This window comes from Haliotis rufescens, unplaced genomic scaffold (genome assembly GCF_023055435.1).
Source record: "Haliotis rufescens isolate VD_foot unplaced genomic scaffold, xgHalRufe1.0.p SCAF_3, whole genome shotgun sequence".
Lineage (NCBI taxonomy): Eukaryota > Metazoa > Mollusca > Gastropoda > Lepetellida > Haliotidae > Haliotis > Haliotis rufescens.
In genome coordinates, this window is record NW_025964001.1 from 6,132,439 (window position 1) to 6,143,691 (window position 11,253).

Genomic DNA, 11,253 nt, shown 5'->3' on the forward strand with positions numbered 1-11,253 from the left:
GCCCCAGCTGACTTGGGTGAACAATACAACTATAGATGAAGTAATCGATATCCAGGCGTTTGTTTTCGTGTATGTGCTTTTACATACCACTGTCTGTTGAGCCACATGTATACAATGTGTCTCAATGGATCTGTCATTATTGGAATGAAATATGCCATCATTTTTGGAATGAAATATGCCACACATTTTTGTTCAATCTAATCAAAAAAGCTGATGCTATCTTTGACATCTTTGACATATAGTTCTGAATATACATTCACATTTATATTATACCTAAGAAAAGTTAAGCACCATTTAATAATATATTTTTTCGATCGTAACCATTATGCATTTTTCATATATTTTTCTACTCGTATTGGAATAGATAACCGAAATCGAATATCTTATAATATGGTTTGTAGCTGCTGCGGCAATAGTTATTTGGCGAACCCTTCAGATGCTTCCGCTATTTCTCTGAACCAATGGTATGACTCGGTACTTTGTGTTCATGCGGAGAAACACAGTGTTCTTTTACCAACCTACCAGCAGTTAAGACATCAATGTAATAATGTATATTTTTCAAACGACAGATGGAAGTTCGAGATACATGACAGTTGTGAAGCGGGAGTGCTTAACACTATTCAAGGTATATATTTGTTGCCAATAAAGTACGCTTACTGTCTGCCTCTGAGGTGTTATCAATTTTACGTGTTGTTGAAAATTCATTTTACTATTGTTACGGTAGGGTATTATAATGTTTATGAAGTTCACGCTTATCCTCAAAGTTGAAGGTAAAACAGGAGGCATTAACATCAGGACAGATTAATTGCATGATTGACGAACTAGTACTCTATTACGATCAACTATCAGTCAATATTTGTAACGTCAAAATAATATGCTCAAAGTCAAGCAAATATTTGATCATCGCTCAACTCGAAATAAAAAACTGAGAACGTTTTTATTCCAAGTGTTTAATGGGCCAAAACGACGTGCCCATTTTTTCAATCATAATTTCAAAGTCTTTTTTTCATGGGTCAGTTGTTGGTTTAGTTCAAGACAAACGTTAAGGTTAACTGTGAGATATACAGCATTTCAGTTATCCATTGTGGGGACATCATGCACCTCATCATGATCACTTAACAAGTGTTTTGTTGTGTACAGGGTAACTTGATTAATCTGTACATCTGTAAATCTAGTCATGGTCAATTAAATAATTTTAATACATTTCATTTATCAATAACTCGATATGATAGCTGGTACCATAGGAAACGAAAAACCATATCTAAACCAATTTGGATTGAGACTAGTATATTCACTCAAAGTTTCGATAATGGCATCATGGGACAGAAATTTGCAGTGCAAATATACACGAACACATGCGACCATCAAGAACACAATTAATAGTCTCATCGGCACTCCGTGCTCTTAACAACAAATAAGGCGTTTGTGTTGAATATGGTGGACGGTAATTCGGGGTTTGCTTATAGAATTTTGTACCACTGAAATACAAACATGATGTGCATCTTTACGAAACGTCCTAGGATTGTTAAACTGCAGCACCCAGTCAGGACATCTATCTCGCCAGCAGATGGCGAAAAAAGTAAACTAATGTGTATTTGGATAATGTATATAGGCGAATGATACTTTAATTAAACTATGTGCGGCAACAATAATTACAATATGATATCTACCTATCACATATTGAAAACTCATTTAACATTGTAAAAAATTAATTGTATCCATTCAGTATTAGGGATAGAATAAGTGAAGCGTTTCAAGAAAACCCGAACACGATGTTTACAATGTAAACTTACAGCAGCATTGGACCGGCTACTCTTCACTTGTAATGGTTACCCTCAAATGACAGCTTTATAATCGCCAAGTGGTTGCCCCACTATTCACAGTCCAGTCACGAAACATTAGGTATGTCCTCAACAGTGGCACACGGCATGCTACGGTTTCTAGCAAGTCCTCACGTCAATAAACTATTGATCACAGTCGTCATTTACTGCTTGCTGTTCGAGATAGAAAGAATATAATTTGCTACCCACAATGACAGCATTATTATTCTATTGTGTAGTAAAGTGGGTAGTGCAGTAGAAAAACACTTATATTGACGCTGCCGGTGGAAACCGAGGAAGGTATAGAGTGTCATGACGTGTTTGCTAACAATAATCACCAGATTTACCTAACAGATTGCATTTGGAAACTGATTTCAGCTTTAGAAATCAACAACTTGGGACAAATATTAAAGTGCGATCGAAAATTATTAATAGACTTGCTATTCGTGCAAGAACGGACTACAATAAAACATGTAAAAGAACTCGTACTAATGTTAGAAACCGACAAACATGCATTGAATAGAATTAAAGACACAAAGTTGATCTCTTTCACAACCTTATCCACATGTACATTAAGCGCATTTTAATTATTTTGTTTTTACGTTTTACGTTTGGCTCTCCCAGTTATATATCTGTCCACAAAAGGGTGTCTCTTCATGATATCCCCAAGGTGTCTCGTCAGCTCGGATGTGTTACAAAGGTACAAATGTATTTCATTTATCAGTGTTCGAAATAACTGATATTAATCAATCAAATGTTCACTCTTGTGCCTGTACAAAGAGGTCAGCTGACTGGTGCATAACGGAGTAACATTAGTGCACATATATAGCGCGTCTGTGTGTCTACTTGTCCTGGTCCGGACTAATGCCTGTCAAAATGTTGGCACACTGAGATACCATGCCACAGTTTAATATGGATACCTTTCCGCTTTGAATCTGGCCTGTATACCTCAAGCTATTTTCAATTTTCTTGATAAGTTTCAAATATTTTTTATGCGTTTCACACTTCTGGGAGAACAAACGCATCCTCAACATTTTGACAATTTTTGGGCAAGGTATCTGGAAGATATCCGGGCCGGATTCAAAGTGAGCCGGTATCCGGCACTTTTCCGGAAAACCAAAACCTACACTTTTTAAGCTGTGCGTTTTATCCCCTTAATGACTTTTGGTATGACGCGACCGGGAATTGAACCCCCGACCTTCCGCTCTTCAGGCAGACAACCTTTCCTTTTAACCACGCAGTCGGTCTATGTACTGTATAGTATGTCCAGCTTCATTCTTCAAACAATGGAACTATTTAATGATAATGTCTAATGGAAGTCTCAGCCAGATTACCTCATAGTGACTTTGTACCTCTTCGAAATACCGCCAACGACAATAACTGTCGGTAGGGAAAACCTGTACACCCATTTTGAAGACATAGCCGATGCTGAGTGAGTTAGTAGGTGAATACTGTTTAACGCCCAGTTAGCACATTCTAGCTACATGTGTATCACGGCTGTTGGTACATAATCGAGTTTGAACTTGACTGAACCAGTGACTGAAAGCAGGAGAAACAAGTCAGATCATCGGAGTACTATTGTACACAACCATCCACATCACCCGACCCTCTTCAGTCCAAGACATGGAATCTTCCCACGGTTGAAGTGAGAAGCATGATCATTGTAATGCTTATGAATAACGCCATTTTGTCACGATGGTTAACTTGAACAGTTACCATATCGTAAGTCTTCATTGAATCAGTCTTTCAGTATTAGTATCTTTGCACGCAAACTCGATGTTAGTACGATGAAATTCTCTCTAGAATGTGCCATGTTCGATTGTGACTGTCCTCCGCATTTTCTTTGCATTTTCTTAAAAACCTCGCATCGTAAATCTGGCAATGGAATCACTATTAATAGAAGACATTTCATATTATGACCTCATCCATCTGTCTGGAAGTAGAAGTATGTGGACGCGGACCGCCAATTTCTACTATTAACAAAACTATGCCATCCTTTTCAAAGTACCGCTTACTTATTAATCATTCTTATTCCGACTTTTTATCATTTGGAACATGCAATCACCATTTAAACACAGACAGATTACTATATAAAACCTGCAGGAATAATCTAAATAAATTACTTATGGACTAATGGTCATGACTTGCATGTTATTACAATGTTATTACATCAAGGATGTGACAAGGGGAGTGACTTTCATAATGATTGTGAAGTCCGTGGCCCGGAACATGGCTTGACATCATATGAGCATGCTCTGGGTGAGGGTTTTAATGACAATACATGTGATCCGAATACACAGACCCAGGTGAGTGAGTTAGTGACTGAGTTGGGTTTAACGCCTCTTTTAACAGTATTCCAGTTGTATCAAGGAATGTCCGCTTATTGTGACAAGAAAGCCCGTAGTGATGTAGGCCTCAGACATTTACCACTTTGGTGAAACCCACGAGCTGTCTTTGAGAAACCTAGAAACATAATCGGGACGACTCGAGATTCGAACACACGGTCATAGGTTTCTGGTATGCCAAGGGACGCAGCTATGCACAGAAAATTGCGGCGCCTTAGACGACTGTGCCACCCGTGCCTCCAGGTCCAAATGAGGTTCTACGAGATGTTAGTGCGTGCGACATTTGAGTTTGTCCCAACGTAAACGATGGTGACTTTTAGCATCGCAGGGCAATAGCCCTATATTCTGATTCCTGAACTTAACCCATTTTGACACACTAGCATGGTTTCATCTGGTGTTATCCAGATGGATTCCAAACTGACATCTGCGAGTCGACCATCAAGTTGGATGAGGTATGTCTGTTTCGTAGCTATAAATGATGCCAACCAACACCATCATTGAGCCAGCCACCACCATGTCGCGGGTTTGTAAATACGAATCAGTAAGAGAAAAGTCTCGAATGATTTGCCATTGATCACTTTACGACGCCAAAGATGCAACGGACTGATGTTATGTTGTGCCCATTCCATTTCCATAGCTTGATTGCATTCACCGATGACGATTTATGCGTCTTGATATCTGAATCTTTCTGTTAAAGCTCTGAGTGTTATATGATGATCTTCAAGGCCTTATATTATGTTCACGTCTACCACGACCATGTCACATATTTAGATTATCGGTTTGCCAATGCAACTGACAAAACATTGAAGTCACACTACTATATTTATTGAGACTACTTGCAAACCGAGTCAAGCTGTCGTGATCTAATCATATTTTTCTTGCCATTTGAGCGCTGTTATAAGGCAAATTCATTCTCGTATATGATAAAGGACTAGACTTCAAAATGATACTGACATGCGAATACGGGAACATTTCCTTGCTGATATTTCTACATTGGAACACTCTGTGAACTGTTTCTAATCTGTTCATGCGATCTCTTGCGATTCATCGGTATATTACAAGAAAAGAGAATGTTATAGTTTTGCAAATATTTTTTTTTAAACGAATTAAATTGTGCTGGGTGTGAATTTATGAATTACTTCGTGTATGAATTACTTAGTCATATACGTATGACTAAGGATCCATCTATATATATTGAACCAGACTGCAAATATATTTCAGATTTAAGTTTTAACTCTTAAAATGCGCCTTCTGTTTAGCAACTAGCTGACATCATCTGTTCAACAGCTGTCTACGTTAACCTGCTGTGATGAAGGTCATCATGCCACGTGCAATACTGATCATCACTGCACAGCTTCAAAAACATGGGCAGATTATCTGCATTCTTCGTGGAGTAAAGAATACGTCAGAAAGTGGACGCTAGCACAGTACACGTATAGAAAGTATGAAAAAATCTACTCCGCACACATGTACATGTGTGACTCACCCGTTATATCAGACCCTCAACCTTTCATGTGTCAGGTATTCGTTACAGTTGTAACGGTACATTGCACCAATTGTGCACGGATGACTAAGTCATCTATGTCACTTCAATATGCAGAGTGGCGTCCCTCGTGTGTTTCAGATAACGTTTAAGACTGACATCACTTTCCTCCCATATCAAGCTGACACGCCGTCATGTGACTAAAATATTGTTCACTCACTCACTATGGCTGCCTACTTTGTGCTTTATTAGTGAAATGAGTTAGTGCGTGAATGTTGTTTTATGTGCACACAACAGTATTCCAGCCATCCCGTGTCAGCCTGTATTTATCGTACTGCATGAAGTATGCTTGTATCAAACATATCAAATTGTTAGTGAAGTTTGTAATTCAGTGAGTTAATATTGTTTTATGTACACACAACATGCCAGCTGCCATGTCAGCCTGTATCAATTAATCGAGCCGGAGTAAGGCAAACCAGCGGTCGATAGTGTGAAACGGTTCTTACGCCATGCATTGCATTTGGATACTAGTGACCTAATCATCTGGCCCCAAAGATTAAAAAAATCTCGTAGATCTGACACTTGGACACACAAACAAATATGAATATGCGATGTTTCCTTTGAATGCAGATGTTCCTTAATTTATCTACTTATTTGGATATTATCAAGTTTGCTTGAGGTTGCGTTGGCGTTCTTTTATGATTTCATGGTCTGCCTTCACGAAGGACGCCTCTAATCAACGCGTAAACTGTGCAAACATTCAGTGCGTAAAAATACATTTCCACTCCCCGTGTCATTGTTACAAAAAACATGACATCACACGGGGACTCGTTCAATAACTTAAAACGTTAAGTGCATTTTGTTTATGTCAAAGCATATGTTATGATGCAGTTGGTGTGTTATCGTGTTGTAACAACTTCGTCTATTATATCGTTCATTTTGACAGCGATGTTTCGGTAAAGCTTTTCACTCACTAACATCTTTATCAACTACAGTCAAACACTGTTGTATCGAGCTTTGATGTGTCGAACTTACGTTTGCCTCGAAGTAAAAGCTTAGTCCCTGCGTATTCCTTCTTTATTAATGATGTTTTGGTTTATTTATGTGGGTCCCTTCAACTTCGATGAAAACTGTTTTTGACTATAATTAATTAAGACAAGTATTTACGTATATCAACGTATTTAATTTACAAAAGCCTATATAAATAAATTGTAGGCGCTGGAAGAAAAGACTGTAAATGATGTTATGCGGCAATCAGTATGTTCAGCTTATCAACTGAGAATGTTATATGCTACACTGTTGCTGAACATAAACCTAAATGGTCGTATCAATATAGTTGGAAAGCGCATCACCCCCTAAAATTGGGCACACTGTCCACACGGATGGCTATTGGGGATGGCTTTTTCAGTAGGAGATACTTGATGACGACACGCCAACCAATTACGTTCGTTTTTATCAACAGAGAATACCTAGTCACTTCGATGCCTGCAGAAATATGTTGCCGGGATATGTATTTGGCTTCAACTCTAAAAAGCAATCTAAGAAGTTCATTTGAGGAAGTTTATTCGACTGTCAACCAGAGAAACCCTGTTTGTGTGAAAAGCAAAATTACCAACATGTTCAGATTTAACGTGATAAAGGCATTGAAAGGCATTTAGAAGTTGAAGTACTAAGTCAGGATATGATATGTGGATGAACAACCTCTCTTTTAAAATTAGGAGAGATGTTACATTGTAGGTTCAACACCAGTATCAAGCAAGCTACATCGAAACGTCGCTCCTAATTGTAATAAAGACAGTTGTTCATCCTATATATATTATCCTTGAAAGGTTGTTCATCCTATATATATACATATATATATATATATTATCCCTGCAGGACACATTGACACAGGAGCCTTGATTCCACGTGTACATACAGTCATGACAACCATCTATAGATTGTGTACCATGTGTACACATACACACTCGGTGTCCTACCTGATTAATATGTGTGTTGCATTAATAACTGTAAGCTGGCGGTGTCACAATGAGCTTAACACGGTCATGACAGCCGTCTATCGATCTTGTACTTTGTGTCATGATGAAAATGCCATATAAAATGCCTTGAAACTGTTAAGATCATATGTCACAGGGAGTGTCACCATTTCAACATGCATTAGACAATTTCGCAATTTACTATTCCCTCAAAGTAACAAAAACAATACCAAACCATATCTTTAGAATTTGTACTCATCATGGTCGTCGTGTACGTGTAAATAAAAGCGACAAAGAGATTTCCATAATAATAAGCAATCTCTGTTCTCTAAGTCTCTACAAACAGAGTCCATTGTAAATTCCCACTATATCATACATGTATTTATACACAATGGCATCACTATTACTATTTAACACATAAAACTGCATGCATTAAACAACTAATCGACTTTTTTAAACATTTCTTACCTTTGAAGGAACAATATCAAACGAAATTCTAAACAATATTCCTAACTTCGAATATTGTCGCACAGAATCCGAAGCGTGTGTCCTAATCCTTTGAAAATGATAAGGTCAATGTAAAGCCATCCCATACATTCTGATGAATGGTTACTGATCAGACAAACGTCACACCAAAACCAGAGATGACGATCAATTTGTCCAGAAGGTGGTTGTTAAGTGATCGAGTTTCACTTATTATACAGTCCACCGAGGTTTTCTGAAAATGCCTGTCTCTGAGAAACACCCGTCGGTGGATTTTCAATAATCGAAACAGGAGTGTTGGTAACGGATGTCTGTATGGTTGACAATGGGGGTATTAATTATTACAGTGCTGGCTAGAAATCACTTGTGTTGGTTCCCTCCCGGGAGCCATTATTGACACGTTCGTGCTTTTTATAGGATTAAATGCAGGGTTGATACGGGACATTAAATATTCCCATGTATTCCTCGACTGGACGGATGAAATTAATCATTTATAAATGTTGAGGGTGACGATTTTGGTGAATACGATGCACGTTCAATGAGTTCAAATGCCAAAATAGGCTTACGTGTATGTGCATAAGCTTTTAATTTAATGAGCTTTTGGTGACGTTTGGCCTTGATATTCTCACCCAATTACCTAATACTATGAGCATAATATTGGCTATTTCGGGAGGTAGTGACTGACCTTGCGGGAGGTAGTCCAAAGCCAGTAGGATTCCTTTGAAATCCCCGGAAAATCGAAGCCATCACCTCGCAAGCTTGTGTAACAGACTTTGCCGTCTAGTTCGGAGAAGACGTTTATGTTTCCAATGCTTTGTCTGTTGTCTAGTCTCTGGCTAGGTCACGAGAGATGATGAACCTGAAGCGTTACTCATCGGGAATAGGAAACCTTGGAACCCAGCGTGCTGAAGCCTTTTCACAATAACTTCTTTGAAAGGCATTAGAAGTGCATCACATTCCGTGTAATTGTGAACAATCTTCTATTGGTTAAACATCTAGGCCCCTTAAAACCCGAACTAAAGAACATCAAAGCTCAAGATTAGGAAATGTTCCACAGATGGGAAATTTCCCGTGGTTGAGAGTAAGGAGAACGATGAACGGCGTTTGGATACAATAACACACCGACAATCTTATTACCTGATCCAAATTTGAGGCTGCTCGTATGTGATCTATCCCCTGTATCCTCACGGGAGAAATCTTGTCAAAACTATATATATACCTAGAGTTTTTTACTCACGTGATCGTACCATTGTGACAATAACTGGACTACATGATGCATTGTATTTATATTTTTCTGTTCTTTACACTGATCTGAGTTTAAAGTCTAATGTTTGAAAGTTGAAACTTTCAAAATAAGTGACGAGTATTTATGATGTGTTCATAGTGTTTACAAATGCTTGCTCCATATATAATTATTCATGGCGATCTGAATTTTCACGGTCAGGGCTGACTGAGCTTAATCAATAGTTTAGTTACATAACGACGTCTACGTCGTGTGTTTGTACCCCATGTGGTGTAAGTAGGCCGATGCCCCCTCTGAGGGTGATAAAGCTCTCGATTAAAGCCTCGATGGTTGAAATCCATGTCAACCGCAGAGGGAGAGGGTCGCTTACGTATCCAGGCTTTTAAGGGCAGAGGCTTATCCTACTGAAAATCAATGAGTTGTTGATAACGTTCAGATATATTTTAATCAGCTAGTTTCCGGGTCCTCTTGACTTGATAATTAATCAGGTCTGTAATAGCATCCAGTGGGACATAATCAAAGTCCTTACAACCAGCCTCAAAGACGTCAAAATAAAAAAAACTCTAAGTAGTTATCAACATCATAAGACTCCAACAATCAATCAACCGTGATCAAGGCTATTACATACACATCAAAGACACCAATCAGTCATAAATCCTTTTACTTATACAACACAACACACCGATATGTCGCTACTAATTGTAATAAAGAAGTTGTTTAACCATATATCTTATCCTTACCTTTTCAGAATGCTCTCAACTCTCTTATGACACACGCCTAGCGTATTATATATGTGGCGTGTGTTGAGTCGGAGATAATTCACAATCATATCGGAACTGTAGCCCATGACATAGTCAAACACATTTTTATGTCATGTACTGTAAATACGCAAGAAAGAAATGAAATGTTCGAAAATATCTTTGATATCACAGATGCGAATTCCTTTGTTGACCTTTGGTCAAATGATGATGATGTTATCGTGTCTTTCTTCTTAGGTGGACTGCCTGTGTGCATGAAAGACCTTGAGCTTGAGATATGGGGCGAAACTATGTTACTAGTCTCTCATTACGTTAACAAGTGGCAACACTTGTTCATACAATCTATCTATCTATATCTTATCCTTACCTTTTCAGAATGTTCTCAACTCTCTTATGACACACGCCTAGCGTATTATATATGTGGCGTGTGTTGAGTCGGAGATAATTCACAATCATATCATGCATTTTATCAAAACTTTTCTTAGTGGTGCCGGTTGAAGGTCTTCCTGATCTTGGCCCATCTTTGAGTATATCTCCCCTCTTGAACTCCTCTGCCCTACCCTTATTAATTACAAAAAGGAAGGGTCGTCCTCCCCCCCTAAAAGTTTACACACTGTCCGCATGGATGGCTGTGGATATACTTGATTACAGCGCGGCAGCCAATTATGTTTGTATTTCATCTACAAAGAAATTCCTAGTCACTTTGATGCAGAAATATGCTGCCTGCCTGTGTATTTGTTTCGTCTAAGGCGCCGCGATTAGCTGTGCAGAGTTGCGTCTCTTGGGCACCCCAGAAATCTATAATTGTGGGTTCGAATCCCGGTTCGCCCCGATTATGTTTCTAGGTTTGTCAGCACCATACCCGTGTTCGTGGGTTTCACCGAATTGGTAAACGTCTAAGGCCTGCATCACTTCGGGCTTTCCTCCAACATTAAGCTGACACGCCGCGATATGACTGGAATATGGTTAAAAGCGGCGTTAAACCCAACTCACTCACTCACTCTTTAGTCAAGGTAAACGAATTCTATAGCTAACCAATATGACATACTAAACCCTTGGTGATATGGTTCAGGGTAAGGGAAAACTCAAGTCTGGTTGTCGACCCATAGGTGAATGAAACGTGTGAACCCCTTCTTTCTGCGGGA

The 11,253-nt window shown here is 38.8% G+C and overlaps 1 protein-coding gene across 2 annotated transcripts in view; it reads right to left on the reverse strand.

The window, feature by feature from the left end:
- Window positions 1-8,209, reverse strand: part of LOC124131798 (glutamate receptor ionotropic, kainate 4-like) — a 36,247-nt gene extending 28,038 nt beyond the window's left edge. The window contains exon 1 of one of the 2 annotated variants that reach the window (XM_048403628.1): window positions 8,093-8,209. The gene's annotated coding sequence lies outside the window, so the exon portion shown is untranslated. Of the gene's footprint in view, window positions 1-1,793; window positions 1,967-8,092 lie in introns of those variants that run through there. The other variant, XM_046495269.2, reaches the window with a different exon arrangement.
- Between the last annotated feature and the right edge of the window lie 3,044 nt (window positions 8,210-11,253).